Source organism: Telopea speciosissima, chromosome 5 (genome assembly GCF_018873765.1).
Source record: "Telopea speciosissima isolate NSW1024214 ecotype Mountain lineage chromosome 5, Tspe_v1, whole genome shotgun sequence".
NCBI lineage: Eukaryota > Viridiplantae > Streptophyta > Magnoliopsida > Proteales > Proteaceae > Telopea > Telopea speciosissima.
In genome coordinates this window covers 11,348,208-11,366,650 of record NC_057920.1, presented here as the reverse complement: position 1 = coordinate 11,366,650, position 18,443 = coordinate 11,348,208, and the positions used below count along the sequence as shown (strand labels likewise).

The window sequence follows — 18,443 nt, the reverse complement described above, 5'->3', positions numbered from 1 at the left end:
TTAGATAATCCCTAAATTAAGTTATACTAAATCATAAATAAACTTTGACCCTACATACTTTCCTCATTTTTTGAGGTAATCATATAAACAAATTATTCAGAAAAATTCTTGAGAAAGTGACAAATTGTCAAGAAGAAATAAAAAATAGTGGTTAGTTGTTTATAAGCAAATAGACATTACACCAGACAACATAGGCAATTAGGCATTATGAAGGCATGAAGCAGATAAAAAACAATGAGGAATAACATCACAGTTAGCTGACAAAGGGTATTTTTGTCATTCTGATGGGACCCTCACCAAGTTTCTGTTTGGATTATGGTCTGTGTTAATGAAAGTAAATATGGAGGAGAGCAAGGGCAATTTCATTTGTTTATGGTTTCTTTTGCCCTTTTCAATTATTAGTTCAGTTGACTTTGACTCAGATAAGGTGGGCACATGGAACTATGGGAGTCATTTCGCTCCTATTTCGTGTCCACTCGGGCCTCCCAACACGTATGGAATTAAAAAGACTTTATTAACCTCCTGTCTCCTCTACAAATGACAATCACACTTTTAAGGATGTCAATTTAAAATCAAAATCGAAATTGAAACCGGTTCAATTTTGGTTTTGTAATATAAGATTTTATTAGATTCTGTTTGATTTCAATTTTAGCTTATAACTCTCGGTTTGAACTAAAACAAACACAAACTATTTTGAATAAAATTGAAGCTGAAAAAAAAAAAACCGAAAACCGAATCAATTGATACCCTTAAGCCGGTTGACCCGCCGCATGCCTTTGCGGCCTTCCTCGTTCCAAGGATGTTTTGGTCAATAAAGTAAAGGGGTCAGAGAGAATAAGAATATAAAACCAAAAGGTCAAGCCATTAAAATATTAGTTCACACGTAGAAGATTCCCAAAAAACTGTCAAAAGGGTACCTTGATCGTATGATCTGAAACGTTGGTATACATATCATCTTTGGATGATCAAAACTGATAAGAGCAAATAATCAATGGTCAAAATGAAGTGGATTAATCCAACGGCTGAGATCATCTCAAGTATGGTATTAGTGATAAATAGGTTTTTTTTTAACAGTCAATGCAAGTAAAAGATAAAGGAGAAAATATAGATATTCCTAATTGTCCATGTGTATTAAATGAAATGAGAACATATTAATTAAAGACTGTGACGTAAGCGCATACGTTGTACAATTTGTGGGTATTTGAATGGATGGAGCAATCAGCCACTCTCCCAAACAAAGCCAATTTTTTGGAACTTTGGAAAGGTGATGGCTGGGTCGGGAGTTGAATAGAATATTAAAAATAAAGAAGAATATTCTCTCTGCCGTAGTGTAGGCCATGTCCAGGTACATGGGCAGCCTTTGCTGGGGCAGGGTGATCATTGTGCCCACCCCCATGTGCTTGGGTGCAGTCTGCACTGTCGCACAGAGACTAGCACCCCTAAAAATAAATAATAATGTAATATTGGGTAAGAGTTCTCTGTACGGAACGTGGCCTTGTGCATGCATGGGGCCAATGGGAATACGCACGGTGGCATAAGCAGGATAGTCATTATCGCCTTTTATGGGGTGGGGTGGTCATTCCCCCTCCCCCCCGCCCCTCATTGTGTTAGATGCAGGGGTACACTCTCCCATAGAAAAATTTCTCCTGTAATAATAGAGAGAATGTTCTCCGTGCCGAGAGTGCAGGCTACGCCCAACACAGGGGGTGGGCGCAATGACCACCCTGCCTCCTGAGTGGCAGGCCCATGTGTCTGGGTGCAGCCTGCACTGCGGCACAGAGAACATGAACCCAAAAATAATGGGCAAGAGATAGTTGCTTGATCGTATAGTCCCTACACCTACATGAGGATCAATAAGATAACGTGTAGAGGGATCAACATGGATGGAATTTTTTATTTTAAGAGGGATTGGATTGCAATTTTATGCATTCTTGTGTCTAAACAGAAGAGCCACATGACCAACCAACGTTTTTTTTCCCATAATAATAAGAAGGAGATTGTGGAAATGAACAACAGTATCAGATTGATTGTATATCGGTTCATATGGCTGATTCATATTGATATTGACCAGGCTGATTCTTGGCTGATCTCATATCATTAATATCGGTAGGGCGTTTTCTTTATCTTTACCCCTTTTTTATGGGGTAAAATGAGGAGGGTTGGTGCTTTAAGTTCCACGCTATCATTATAAAAGCATTAGTCAAACCTTTTGATATGTACCTAAGATTTCAATTTGTATGTACTAGTATGATTTTTTTTTAATGAGATGTACTAACATGATTCTATTATAGTTTTAAGAATCAAATAGGAATCGATAGAGAATCGATTTGAATCAGAATTCGACTATGACTGATCTGTGTTGACTGATGCCAACCGAGTTGGACCGAACCCAATGAGTGTATTCCCGGCTGCTGGCCGATCCCAATCGAGTTGGACCAATTTCGACCAATTCCTAATGAGTCCATCCAATTCTCAAATGGTTCCAAGATGACTTGAATCGATGGAGACAGATCCCGTATCCGATTCTGAGTTTTAAACTTTAGTTGATTCATGATTGGCAAGTAAAGATCAATATAATCAGACGGCCAGACCCCATTTAAACACCATGGTCTGCCTAAGGATGTTAAATAGTCCAGTTTCGGTTAAATGATTCGGTTTGGCTCGGTTTTGATTCGGTTTGGCTCGGTTTTGACTAACTAGACCGTTTAACTAAACGGTCTCATAATCAAAACCTAGGCTGTTTGGTAAACGGTTTCGGTTAAATCGTTTTTAAACAATTTTACACGGTTTTAGTTAGACAGTTACTAGATGGTTTCATAAACCATTTACTAAGTCTAATTTACACTGGTTATCTACTACATTTTTTAATAGAAAATGGGGGCCTTTGGCAGTGCACATAACCATTAAGGAAAACACATATAAAAATTAATAATGAAATAGGAACAACGGAAGCCATGGTTAGAGCTTCAAAATACAGAGACCCAAAAGCACATAACAATACGAATCAATAACTCCTCTGAAACTGAGGTTTTTAAACGGTTAGACGGTTTGATTATAATCAGTTTTAATTAGATTACACGGTTTGAAACTGTTGAATTAATCGATCTAAACCAAACCGAACCGATTAAATAAATAGTGTCATTTCTAAAACCAAAACCGGACTATTTAACTAAATGGCTAGCCGGTTTCAGTTTAAACGGTTCGATTCGTTTTTGGTTTGGTTTTGACACTTTTAGTCTGCCAAAACCTGAAATTTTGCCTCAAGAATCTCACACCTTGAAAAAATATATATATTTACACCTAAATTCCCTCTCCACAGTTGCCTCATAACAGGTTGGTTCACTAGAACATGTAGGTAGGATCAATCAATAAACATTTCATTCCGCAAAACGGTGAATACAGGGAAGCATCAATGATGAAATTCATAATCGACCAAGGTCCTGTTATATTTCTGTACTCCGGATAGTCCACTCAATTTCTAACCTACAGCTTTACATCAACATGGTTCTTCGAGCATCGTACATCCAATCAGAAAAAAAGATTGGGAATGTATGGTGCTACTTTAGAGTGGCTTGGGTTAATCGACAAACTAAATTGAGCTGTTGGAGACAAAAAACCAAATTTGGAAAGACAATCACCTTGAAGTGATGACTAGAGCTGCTATTAAGATCCATAAAAAGTGATCTTGGTTGCTATGATAAGAGCACCTCTTTTCAATAGCAGAGATGGGCTCTTCAGCTGCCTCCACTTTGGGCTGATCTAGTTTTGACAAATCTGAGTCACAGCTAGCGGCGCATAGTGCGGGATTTCGGCTTTGAAGATTTCTGCAAAGAAAGAAGCAAGAGGATAGTGAAATTTAGCACACATCTGCTGTTATCAGTATGGGTGATGAAAACATAAAGGAACATATCACATGGATAGAATTTCTTTCATTGTCAGTTCAAGCAAAATTGGAAGAAAGTTCTTTATAGCTATTCTTAGAGCAAAGTTGCTTACAGATGCAGTCCCGAAGCTTGCGCCAGATCCTGTTACAGGATCTGATATAGGTAGAGAATAGCAGTTAGTCAAGAGCAGAAACACACACACAATGATAGTGGTAGAAAAAAAGGAGAAAGGGAAAAGAAAGCACAAAGCATGAATAAGGTTGTAATTCCAATGGCTTAGCTGGACACTTGTATTAAATGGTTGAGGTTTTAATATAAGAATACATAGTAAATTAGCTCTTCTCCAGAAGCATTGGAAATACAATACTTCAGAAGCAAAAATAAAACATTTTACATATATATTAATACTCTCTCTGCACTGAGATTAAAGATCATAGTAGAATGGGCTCTCCACAGAAACCTAGTTTAGATCCACCAGCTCTTACAGCCTAGTTTGGTTTTAAGAAAAATGGCAAAATACTAATTCCTTTTTCCATGGCTGGAAACTGAACCACAAGTTTTTACTTTGACAGCCTAGTTTAGCTTTAGAAAGGCCTACATGGTACAACGGTTCCTCTTTTTTGGAAGACATCAAAGGAAAAATAACTTTTACTTTCTAGCAAATAGCAAAACCAAAATGAATGATTTACCTGAAGCAAGGGATGGTGTTGCAAAGAGGGAACTTCCAGCAAGAGTGGGAGAACCAAATGTTGAAGCACCCGTGCCAAACAATGAAGGAGTTGGGGTGGACCCAAACAAGGATCCTGATGCAGACCCAAAAAGTGATGATTGGGGAGCAGCACCAGAAGATCCAAACAGGGATGATACAGGAGCATAGGCTGAAGGAGTGGATAACGGTAAAGATGCAGATGTGGCAGCAGATGGAGCAGAAAATGGTTTACTAAGTAAGAATCCACCACTAGAAGCTGATGAGGTCCCAGCAGATGGTTGTGGGGCAATTGGTGCCCCAGGCATTCAAGAGCTTGCAAGCAAACCTGCAACTTGAGAAGATGGTTGTTTAATAACAGGCAAGTGCAACGTTGGATGAACTCTCCTAGCTAGCAGCAGCTTCTTGTTTGGCTGTTTCTCGCCGGTCAGCTTCAAGAAATAGATTATTGCTATAACTGTGGCGCTGCTGGTCAGCAAGATAAGCCGTTTCATAGACCCAATGTGCTGATGAAGGTTCTCCACCTACAGAATAGCTACATATATATATATATATATATATATATATATATATATATATATATATATGTTACAACAGAAGCCAATATATTGGAGTGTAGAACATGTCCAGAATACAACAAATGAGAACCGCATCTTAATACCAACCTATCAAGATTGAAGCAATGCAAATTACATAGTTAAAAGTTGTACCCCAACCATTCAGGCTCAGATATTCTGTTCCATAATTCCACTTTATAAGCTCCAAAACAACGAATCTCAATGATTCAAAGCACAAAAATTTAGGGGGAAAAGAATACAAAAATGAGATAAATTATGATGGAGACAAAGAAGCCTCCCTTCCCTCTCTGTACCAACAAACATTGCACCATGTAGCAGTTATAAGACCAACTTGAAAATATCATCCAGGGTCAAATTGTATGATTATAATTTCTTCGCAACGTAGCAATGGAAATTCTGAGCCAGCTGGGACTGATCATCACAGCTATAAACATCCTAAGCATCTCAAACAAGACTTTTATCACACATAAAAGCTAGTAAACATCAGTATTAACATTTTTATGCATGTGTCTGTACATGCAGAACAAGATTACTAAGATATAACATCTAATATTACTACGACAAGAATAATAACTCAGCCTTATCCCAACTAAATGGGGTGGCTACATGGATCCTTGTCCTCCAATCAGCTCTATTTGAGATCAACTTGATACAAGGCCTAAGCTGTACATGTCTTTCCTCACTTCTACTGGGGTCATTTTAGGTCGGCCTCTGGCTTTTTTAGCTCCTTCAATCTGAATCAAATCACTCCTCCGTACTGGAGCATCCAAAGACCTATGCTGAACATGGTCATGCCACCTCAAACGAATTTCTTGTAGCTTATCATGTATCGGAGCTACTCCCAAATCAGCTTTAATATGAACGTTCCTTATTTTATCCTTCCTAATTTTGTCACTTATCCATCTTAACATCCTCATCTCCGCTACATTGAATTATATGTATACTGCTTCTTAACTGCCAACATTCCGCACCATACATCATAGTCGGTTGTATGATTGTCCTAAAAAATTTTCCTTTTAAGTTTTAAAGGAATACGTCGATCACACAACATGCTAGACGCATCTCTCCACTTCTTCCATCCTATTTTAATTCTTTATGAAACATCATCCTCTATATCACCTAATTTATTTATAGTTGAGCCCAAATACCTAAAACAATCACTTTGCGGAATCTCCCTCTCATCAATTTTCACCACCTCATTATCCGTCCTAGGTATGTAACTTTAGTTACACACTATATGCTCCGTGTTCATTCTAGCTACTTATCTTAAAACCTTTTGATTCCAAAGTTGATCTCCATAACTCCAACTTGACGTTAATCTCTGCTTTTGTCTTATCCACCAAATCAGTATCATCAACAAAAAGCATACACCAAGGAACCTCATCTTGAATGTCTAGTTAAATCGTCCATGATAAGCACAAACTAATAAGGGCTTAAAGTTAATCCTTGATGTAACCCAGTTGTTATTGGGAATTCACTACCTTGACCCCTCATAGTTCTTACAATAGTCACCACACCATCATATATATCTTTAATTATGTCCACATATTTACAAGCAACACTTCTTTAGTACTTGCCAAATTAACTCTCTATGGACTTTGTCATAAGCTTTTTCTAGGTCAATAAAGACCATATGGAGATCCTTCTTGCAATCTCTAAATCTTTCCATGAGTCTCCCAAGTAAATAGCTTATGTCGTGGATCTCCTTGGTACAAAACCAAATTGGTTCTCCGTAATTGTAGTTTTTCTTTTCTTAGAGGGTTTCAATAGCCCTCTCCCATAATTTCATAGTATGACTCATTAGTCTTATGCCTCTATTGTTAATGCAAATCTGAATATCACTTTTACTTTTATAAATCAGAACCACAATGCTTCTCCATTCATCTGGCATTTTCCTTGTGCTCATAATCTTATTAAACTTCTTATTTAGCCAAGATAAACCACAAATTCCAAAGTTCTTCCACACTTCTATTGGGACCTCATCTAGGCCTAGTGCCTTACTTACTTTCATCCTCCTTAAAGCTTCATTTACTTCAGACACCCTAATTTTCGTATACATCTATGACATGTGGTATATTAATGGGTAATGCAGTCTTTTGGAACACTATTATTTGAAATGTCTTCATTAGTAGGATATAGAAATAATCTTTCCATCTCTCCTTAATGTCCCCATCCTTTATTAATACCTTACCATCTTCCCTTTTAATACCTTACCATCTTCCCTTTTAATAGTCAATACATCTAACATGGTCGAGATCTCTACTCTTCCTTTCCCTCATTTTAGCTAACTTATAGATAGCTTTTTCCCTTTCCTTTGTGCTCAGATTGTTATAAAGATCTTGATATTTCTTCGCCTTTGCTTTTCCCACACTCTTCTTAGCTTCATTCCTAGCAAATTTATAGTTTAGATCCTCTGCATCCTTAGTCTTTTGCCATGTCTTAAAACTAGCTTTCTTAGTCTTAATGGTTGTTTGAACCTCATCATCCCACCACCAAGTCTCCCTAGAGGAATGACGTCTTCTTTTGTATTATCCTAGGACATTTTTAGCAACCTTCTTAATATAACTAGTCATCTTGTTCCACATCGTATTATTGTCTCCCTCAAAAACCCACTTTCCTTGTTTGACTACTTTATCAGTAAATGATTTCAAGGTGTCTCCTTTTAAGCTCCACCACCTTATCGTAGTGCAAATAACCTCACCTTTCTTACGATTATGTGTTGTGAGGTGCATTTCCATGACCAATAATGCATAGTGCATAGTTAGGCTCTCCCCTGGTATAACCTTGAAGGTAACTTAATGCTTCTCTCTCTTTTCAAAGTAAGTGTTTACAATGGATAAATCATAAGCCACAACAAATATAAGATTGAGACCCCCTTCTCATTCCTCCTCCAAAACTATATCCTCCATGTACACCTTTATAGCCTCTACGATCTCTCAACATGTCCATTCAAATCACACCCTATAATAATATTTTCTTCTTGACTAAAACCTTGCACTAATCCATCCATGTATTCCTAAAATTGTAACTTATTAGTTTCATCCAATCCTACTTAGGGTGCGTAAGCGCTAATTATATTGACAAAGAATGACCCGCTCCGACATTTTTTGTGGCAACCTGAATGGAACTTTTTTTGAGATCTGTGATGGTAGTGGAGGGCTCATCACTGATCTCGTTGGGGGGTGCGGAGGCAGTACGGTTCAACTCGATCCAATGGAGGAGTGTTTATATTCTTTACCCGCTTCGTTGTAAAGTGAGTGAGATTTGGGGTTTTCGATTTAGGGTTTCTGGGAGAGAGCAGCAGCACCGTTTTTGGGTGTTCTTAAGAGATCTCCATTGTAATTTTCTCCGATTTACATAAACATCTTCAGCTTCCCCCGCGGACGTAGCACACCAAATTGGTGTGTGAACCACGTTAAATCTCCATGTCATCTTGCTCGCTTTTTTTTTGTTCGTGTTTTGTTTGGTGTTTGTTCTAACAAGCTTGATGGATACAATCCTATCTCCAAATCTTTTAACATCTACCACGTCATTCTTTAAATCTTTATCCAATACAATGCCCACTCCACTTCTATTACATTTACCCGTATACCAAAGTTTAAAGTCGTCCAACTCCTTAACTTTTTTACCCTTCCATTTAGTCTCTTGAATACAGGCTATGTTAATCCTTCTTTTCCTTTATAACATCTATCAATTCTAGACTCTTACCGTTAAACATCCCATGTTCCAAGATGCTAGTCTAATCCTACGCTTTTGGACTTGCTTTTTTACCCATACTCATCCATGGTAAGAGTGCCTACTTGTCACTGCATCCGGGCGCCAACGTGGCGTGTCACTTACAGGAGACGCCCTAGATGACCCTAGTAAAAAGGGTTTGACTAGGATTTTTCTGGTGCCAGCTGCCGACCTAACACACCAACCCTCCTCCTTTATCCAGGCTTGGGACCAATAGCAAATGTTGGCGGAGTTATAACATCTAATAGTACAAGGCAAATTATTATTGTCACAAAGGTTTGTTGTTTTTCAAAATCTCACAAGGCCTATTCTGCCACGTGGACAGATGATATGTCCATTTTGACCGTTGGATAGAGAGGATATGATCTAGATTAGCCACGTGTCAAATTTCAAATTCTAATTCAATCAAATACCCCCTTTTGTATTCGCACACATCTAATGCATGTCCATGCATGTGTACCAGAACTATAGACAATATTGTGCATTTTCCCAACTCTGAGTGGGGACAGATGGTTTAGATAAATAAAAAAAAACAACATAAAAATGGATGGTTCAAATTTATCTTGTGAGTTTCGGAAACATTGCCTTCCATTGTTACATGGATAAGTTCCCATTTTATAATGATTATTATGGTAACCAAATTAGGATGTCCTACTTCATCCAAATGGAGGAAAAAGTTCCATATTCAGACTTTGAGTGTTCAACAATACCATAACCCATATACCTACACAGGTTAGACAGTGACAATCAGACTTGTATTAAGCACTTTGAACTTAAAGTAGAGTTAGAATAGTTATAGTCATCTACTCACATTGATCCTTACAGGCTAGACTTCTTCTAGGTGGAGCATCAGATTGGGATCATAACACCCTTAATGTTGCAGAACAGGTCCCAGATTTCTGTGTATTGATAACTTATGGCCTATTCTGAGCATAAATTTATCCATAATAATATAATGAACCATAAACAGTATCTTTGTATAGAATATCAATAGATGAGCGAACATCTTGAGGTTATGCCAAGAACTCAAACTAAGTGCAATCCTTTGCAAGAAAATATGGAATTTCTAAACAGACTATAGAGGATGAAACATAAAGAGTTTTGTCACCTTGGCAGCCACATGAACAAAGAAATCATGTGCATTGGACATAACTTTGGGTAGAGACTGCAATAAAGATAAGTCTGAGCTGGAAGGATTCCCATAAGCATCTGAGAGGAGCAGCTGTTCAAACTCTTCAATCCATTGATGGCACTCGCCAAGATACTTCTCAAATTTGGCAATTGTGTCCTGAAAAAATGGAGATGGTTTCCTTGGAAGCCCACTGTAGAAATCTACAACTGGTACTATAGAGGTAGACATTGGTTGACTAGTTGAATTTGGAACTGTTGTTGTTCCTGGAGCTTGTGCTGGAGCAGTAACATTTGACCCAGATCCCACATTTCGGTGAAGAAACCTAGGCTGGAGCATCATAAACGAACGAACTGCTGAATCTGTGTTTCTTATCATGCCTTTCACAACAGTCATCAGCTCTTGCAGAAGAGCTTTCTCTCTTTCCATCACAATACTCATTCCCCCTAGCTCCTATAAAGTAATTCAGTAATCAGTATCTTACAATAATAACAACTTGACATGTAAACCCTCCCCCCCCCCCCCCCCCCCCAAAAAAAAATGATGGAAATAGTACTAAAAACAACAGCATGCAAGGTACAAACAAAGTCCTGTTGCCATTAAAGAAGGATTTAGGAACAGCTTTGAACCATTAATAGGTTGGCCAGGTTATATTGTGAAGGGATTAGGTAAATTATCATTTCTGTTATTACTTGGGGGCAGACGGAGGAAGGACGACCAAGACATTCCCACATCAGGTTCATGAAGATTTTGGACTGTCCAACTTCCTGTACAACAAACTTCTACTGATACAATCCAACAACCATTGACATGTCCTAATGTAGCCAGGAGATTCAGGGGGTTCTATTTATTTCTTCACAGAAGGATTCCCAACTACATTAGCCCTTGAAGTAGCACACAATAGGAAACTATGTTACCTGTACAGTTCGAATTATGAGGCAAACCTGTCTTGAATACTTCATGTAAGCCAATGAGACTGCAACCAATGGAATCTATTCTGCACACAAGTTGTATCCTTTACCGTGTCAGCTGTGTTATACACTTACAAGGGCAAAGGAGTACCCAGTGCACGAGGCTCCCACCACTGCAGGGTCTGAGGAGTGTCATAATGTACTGTGTCAGCTGTGTTATACACTTACATAATCCATATTTTATGGGTTAAGTATGCCACCAGCCAAACAAATTAGAAATGTTCTTTTTTTTTTAAAGTTATTTCAGTCAAAGTATGAATAAAGTTATACCAGCAGCAGAAGTTCAATTTAAGTCAAGGTTTGAAAGTGCAATCAGAAAAGGTCACTAGTTATATGTTTTGTTCTCCTTTCCTTTTATAGTTGGACCAAATCATAGTCTATACAATGCGTTGTTTATACCTGTATTCAACAATTTTTTTTTTTTTTTTGGGGGGGTGGGGGAAAGAGTGGCTTCTAAAGGCCACAGGCAAGGTGTGTTCTTCCTTTATGTTTCTGTTCTCTCAATTGTTGTTGCTGCTTTGTTACTGCTATTACCAGTTATTTGGGTGCAGTAACATCGTTTATTCAAGTTCCAGATTACTCTATTGTGAATCTTCAATCTCAGATCAGTATTATTCTGGTTAGCTTTGAACCTGAGGCTTGCCTATGTGTTGTAGATCTTTTAGAGGAACATAATCTGTCCTTCAAATCTGGATGGCATATCAATCCAGTCCATTCTTTTAGTTGACCCATCAAACCAAGACCAGCTTGAATTTTTTTTAGGATTAGTTTCTTTTTGTTCAACACAATTTGGGTTGGTTTATGATCATCTCCACTCTACATTATAACTACAATGTTGGTTCTGGAATATGCCTATGTTTCTCCTATTTTGTTGAAGTTGACATATCAATACTCATACATAGTGGAAGTAAAATTAGATTTATATAGGAAAGTAATCAAGATATTTTAATAACCTGAAGTTTCATGCAATTCATATGCATTTGATTGAATCCTATCCAGCATTGAATTACTGAAATTTTGAGTTTGACATCTATATTTGTTGGTGGAGTTACTTTAGGACCCTAGAATCAAATCGGACTCATTATGGACAGGACTTCAATATTTTCTTAAACCCTCCTGCATCAAGTAAAAGATTTGAAATTCTATACTGTCTTTCAGGACTTTAATGGTTTGGAATTTAGAAATGGAACATGATTCATAATAGTGCATGGAAGTATTTTTGGTGTTGAAACAACTTTTATAGGATGCAAAGCTTGACAAAAGTTCAAAAGATGGAAGTTTTTTCTAATTCCTTTTTTTTTTTTTAATTGATAACAAAGGATTTTAATCTTTACAATATAGGAGAAGGCAGCCACCGCAAAAAGTAATAAAGAGCACAGAGGCAGTTCAATCTTGCAGTTTTGGAATGCACTGCAACACAGTGAGACGCAGTGTCCATATATTGAGAATTTCTTGGGCCATTTGATCTTGTTTTTGGTAGTCCTAATAAAAAACAATTCAACTTTTACTTGTCTGATAGAATGGACTTTCAAATACGTAATCCTTGAAAAGTTAAAAATTCTTTTCATAAGTATGCTTGTCACGGCAGAGCACATCTTAAAGCTGCTCTAGACAGTACTTTACCAAAAACGTCGACAAAAAACTGATGGTATTGTTTTACACGAAGCTTAACACGGAACACTTCTAAAAAATTAAAACATTAGATTTTATGTAAATTTTCAGAATCATTGGCAGAATCTCTACCATGGATTATGAGACCTCATTTTAATTGAGTTCTTCACCAATGATCAAAGCAATATTTTTTTCCACCATTGAGTAGTTTGATTTAGCTTTGCATCATTCCAACCAGTTCCTGAATAAGGAACCTTAACTCAGATACTGAAACAAACGTGGATAGGCACCCACACCATCCAAATCAAATAGACCTTACTCTATGAAATTATTTTTAATCCAATTGAAAACCAGGAATAACCCTAAAGCTTATGCAGATGATCCTAACTGCCTAAAGCCAAGCCTAGCCCTTTGAAAACCTGGCTCATAGTTGCGGCCTAACACTTTTCTACACCAAGTTACTCTCCCAGGGCCCAACAAGTTACCCTCCTAAGATCACGTAAATTATTGTTTGTGCTACATCTGTAGACAATGACCCTCTTCTCCAAAGTTCCACCTCCTCAAAATGGAACCTCCTTATCCCTAAAAGATGGTTAAAGTAATTATTTTAATAGGTCCTTCTACAATTAAAACAAATTCCTGCCCAAAAGAGAGTAATACAGGCATGAAGCATGAACTGGTAAAGGGGAAAATGTATTTATATGAACTCATTTGAGATTAAGTAACATACCCAGCAACTTTGGCAGTATGTCACTAACCAGATGTTATGTGAACCATAAGCTAAAGCTAATATTACTTGTATGCTAAGGACAAGGAAGCATTTTTTTTTATCCAAGCTCGCAATACAACAGATATTATAAAATAAATTAATAAATAAATAAAAGCCATATGAACTTATGTCTATTTTCCAGGCTTCAATAAAGCTTCGATTAAGAATTAGTTAACCAGTCAAAGAACAAAACTGATGGCAGAAAGAAAATGTAGCACCGCAGAACATAACAATATTGGGTGTAAATGAACTAAGCAAACATGCGGAAAAGAATTTCATATGCAGAGGGGCAAACCTGTATTATATGACTGACATCAAGCTCAAATCCATCAGATGTGATTGAAGAGTTCATATAGGTGGCTGCACTGATCTAGCCTCTGGCTTTCGATCCTGTACACCAATATTCGCTCCCTACAGAGACGCAATTCCATTAACAAAAGAATTTTTTTTTTTTTTGGGTTTGGGGTGGGGGGGGGGGGGTGTGGGGGGTGTGTTAATTTTAAGTAGAATCGAACCTTCCGCAAAACCCGTGAATGAATACCTAAGTAAATACATGAACTGGTTCATCTTTGAAATTAAACAGATTTAGCTAGAGTTCTTCTGTTCGAAATAAGATAAACCCCAAGAACCCATCAAACAACTAAAACTGAAGGAGATTAAGAGAACATACTCGATCTGGAGGAGATTTTTCTGGGAGTCGGGATGGAGATCGGCCCATTTGGTGGTGTAGGTCGCTGAAGCTTTATTATTGGTGAAGATATACAGCTGCTGCTGTTGCAGATGTGGTTGTTGTTGCTGCTGTTGAAGAATTGGGCTACCAAGTTGAAGCTGAAGCTGTTGTTGTTGTTGAGCTTGCTGTTGGAATAACTGCTGAGGTTGCTGTTGCTGAGGTGTGGAGAAGAGCGGGAACGCCATTTTTCCCTTTCTTCTTCCCCAGTGATTCCTCCCCTCGCTCTCCGCAAGGATTCGATGACCCGGCACAGACTCGGGCAGGGTTTCAAATCTCGGAATCGCTAATCGAAACGTTCAGTGCCTATTACCGATTCGAATAAGCCAAAAACTGACATGAATCGGCAGGAATCGGAATGAATCATCCGAATCGGTAAGTGCCAGTTAAGATACGAATCCATCGATTCAACCAATCCGACTCCGATTTTTTGAAGCCCTGAGCTCGGGAAAACCTTCAGTTCCTCCAACTTTTGACAGTCTAAATTGAGAAAAGAATTTTACCCAAAAAAAATAAAAATTGAGAAAAGATTCTCTATCCAAAGGAAAAAAAAAAAATTTTGAAAAAAGTATCCTCCATGAAGGTATGGGGATGCTTTTCTACTCCATCTCACATCCCTCTAAGGGTGACACGTTGATGAACTAGTGGTAAGGGTGTTAATAGGTTTGGTTTCGGTTATTCGATTCATTTTTTATACGATTTAAGAAGCAAAATATAGAAATCAAAACCGAATTGAGAATAATAATATATTTTTGAAATTGATTCAATTCGATTCGATTTCAATTTTTCTGTCTTGACTGAAGCAGCTCATTCTAATCCAAAGGTTTTTGTATATTTCTCCCAACTTGTTGCACCAAAACCATGCGAAAGAGTAAGACATTCCATTTTCTTTGTAGCAATGTTTTGTTCGCAAGGGAGAGTTCTCCCATCTCTATTATAGGGTTTTTTTTTTTTTTTTTTTTTTTGAATTTTTAACATTTTATTCAAAGTCAACCTGTAAAACACATGGAAAGAGAAGACCAGATCTTCAAAATCCATGGAATAGAATTGGACCGTCTCTATAACAGGTTAGGAGTGTTTTTAAGTGAAATTACAACAATACCCACCCATGTTTGAAGCTATTGTAAACCACGTGCATTTTAAAGTCTAGCGCGAAATAGATTGAGAGTAATTTCAATTTTAAAAGTGAAACAACTATTCAGCTATTTTTGAGTTTAAAATTCTTAATTCAAGCATGAACAAACAAGTGGGTACCAACCTGATATGGAAAATCACAAACAAGGATCCCTGTAGGCTGCCATGCCCTGATGTTCCTCAATTGGGCTTACAAGCTTTTGACTGTGTGGTGCTAAGGAGTCGAGTCAAGTCAAGTCAATCAAGTCCAGTCAACACTAGTGCTTCTTCATTTCTTCCATCCTGAGTTTTCTAATCACCTTCACAGTTCACACCCAAACCTTTTGTATTTAGTAATCAATCTCTGAATTTGATTAATAAAAATAAAAAATCAATCTCTGGCTCCTTCCCTACGGATTGGGCTCCTCTCCTACTGCACCGTGTGCAGCGCACATCGTGTGGAGCTGTACACCGTGCGCAGCTGCACACCATGTGCTACAGAATCCCGATCCAAACGCAGCCTAAGTAATCTTCTCTCTCTTAAATCAATGATTTCTTTCATATACCGTGAAAGAAATAAGGCATCAGATTACCTAGCACATTTGATTTGTGAGTCGACATCTGATTCGTTGTTTTATGGAGAAACTAATTTACCTCAAGATCTTTGACGGATTTTTTGCGAAGATGCTAGTGATCATCCAGTGTTAAGAATGTAACTTTGTTTTGTTTGGGTTTGAGAGTGAGTTCTTTGTTTGAGTGATCGAGTGTTTTGTCCTATTATATTTTGTACTCAATTAGGTTTGGGGTTAAGCGGGAATGTCCCCCCATTGTATTATTTTTTAGTTTAATTCATTTTAATAAAATGTTAGGGGCTGACTCAGGTCCCAGGTAATATTCAAATTAAAAAAAAAAAAAAAAAAACTAATATGGTCATTCCCTATATCTAACTATTTTTATCGCATAAGAATTTAATATCAACTAGAATATACATCAAACACAGCCTAAATACTCTCTCTCAAAAGAAATAAACTAATACGGCCATTTCCCATACCTCTCATTGTCACGCTTTTCCCAACGAGGTGTCAAACCCCACCAAGTTTAAACATAACCCACAAATTATGTTTGATCCAAGACTTCAGCCTCTGTGATTATATGAGCCACAGTCACCAGCCAACCACCAACATAAATGGATTAAAAAATGTGTTTAATGTGGAGTTAAAGAGGCTCATCCAAATGGATCCAATTGTCCCCCAGATTAATAAAATAGGTAAGTATAGAAAACGAAACCAATATAGAAAAGAATAGAAATTGCCAACAAACAATCATAGTGTATACAAGGATTTACGTGGTTCGATGATCTATTTCACTATCAATAGAGAATAGTGTAGTAGTTCGATAATCTGTTTCACTATCAATGGAGAAAAGTGTTTCAACAGTGTCTGATAAACCCAAAATCACACCGGTCAATCGTGAGCCGCCACGTGTCCTGGCCCAAATGGGAAGGTCATCCCAAGCACGACCACCTTACGTTTCACTTGATTGGCCCGAATGGGAAACTATTATCAAGGTCCAAGTCCAGGTACTACAGGCTACAACCACCACCAAGGAAGTCCAGGTACTACACACAGGCTACCACCGCCAACAACAAGATATACATCATCTCATGGGCACAAGGCACTGCCTACCGGCAACATAGTCTTCGATGGACTCAAGCACCAAGGATCTTATCTACCACGTATAAATGTCTATCTACCAGGAACATCCACCCTACCGGGACTCTACCTCTCGTAGGGAGACAACCAACCAAGGAAGAACCCTACTACCTAGGAACTCTATCAACTACGAGGACTACTCGTCATCAACTGGGACTCTCCCCACCGCCACACTCCACTATAAATGCGAAGGTACTCTACCCCATCAACCCATCTTCAATTCTAACTATTCATCTGTTTGCTCAAAGAGATCTAATTTAGGCATCGGAGAGTCCTAGGCCGGAACCACACCGGTTCTCCTTTGTCACCCAGGTCCTTTTGCAGGTTACGACACTCGAGGGGACCACTGGACAATTTCTTGACGCAACAGATTGGCGCCGTCTGTGGGAAGCGACGCTAGCTATCGTACCTACTAGCTCAATTCCTCAATTACTCAATGGCACCACAAGGTAAGAAGACCTCTCCCTCCACCAACAATGCTACGAGGGAGGGGAACAAATCACCTCCTCTAGAGAGCTCACGTCGCAGAGCCAATGACCATGTCTCTCAAGAGAGGGAGATCCCAGAGAATGACCAGGTTGAGGTAGTCGACCTCAACAACGAAGTAGCTGTGGAGCCAGTACCTGACCCTAACGCACCAGCAACTATGGATCAGATCAATGACTTGCAGCGGCAGATCCTCCATGACCAACGACTCTTTTGAGACTACCTGAGGCAGCGAGCGATGTCCCACCACCGTAGGGCGTTGCCACCACTAAGGACAGAACCTATTCCTTGACAAGAGCAAAACCCTAAGAGGTCACCTCCTAGGGGTGAAAGGTCAGAGAGACTCGTAAGGCGTGCAAGTCCCACTCACCAGCAAGGAGATCCTTCTCAGCATCCCAGGAGAACGGCGGACCTCCCAGTACGTTCAGGATGTGGGAGGACACCAACGCAAGTCCGTGGTACTTAGTCCAAAAAATTCAATCAGAATGTCGGTGTTCCAAGGTCGACTAGGAGGAAGTCACACACCAAGGCGGAGCCAGACCTACTGAGAAGAAAGTCCCTCACGTTCGCGCCGTGACCACTCACCATCCTGTCAAAACTCCCGACGGGAGGGAACTTCAAGGGGAGATCGAGGGCGAGGTCACAGCAAACGCCCTGCCAGGCGTGAAGGACAGTCACGAGAAGAGGAGCTAGACAAAAGACTCTGAGATTTGGACGAGAAGCTGGAAGGGCTGAAGAAGCAGACCAAGGGTGAGACGCACTCAGTACCCGAACAACACCATTCTCGGCAAAGACCATGGCAGCCGCACTCCCCTCCCAGTTCAGGCTACCCACCTTTAAACTCTACAGTGGTACCACGGACCCTAATGACCACATCAATTACTTCAACGGGATGATGACCCTCTACGGGGGATCGAACGTGGTCTCCTGCCAAGCATTCCCGGCATCCCTCAAGGGTGCAGCTACCTCATGGTTTTCCAGGATATGACCAAGGTCGATAGGTTTGTTCGTGGAACTCTGCG

The 18,443-nt window shown here is 39.0% G+C and overlaps 1 pseudogene; it reads right to left on the bottom strand.

Annotated features, from left to right (window-relative positions):
- Positions 1–3,462: 3,462 nt before the first annotated feature.
- On the bottom strand, positions 3,463–14,354 carry LOC122662753 (annotated as a pseudogene).
- Between the last annotated feature and the right edge of the window lie 4,089 nt (positions 14,355–18,443).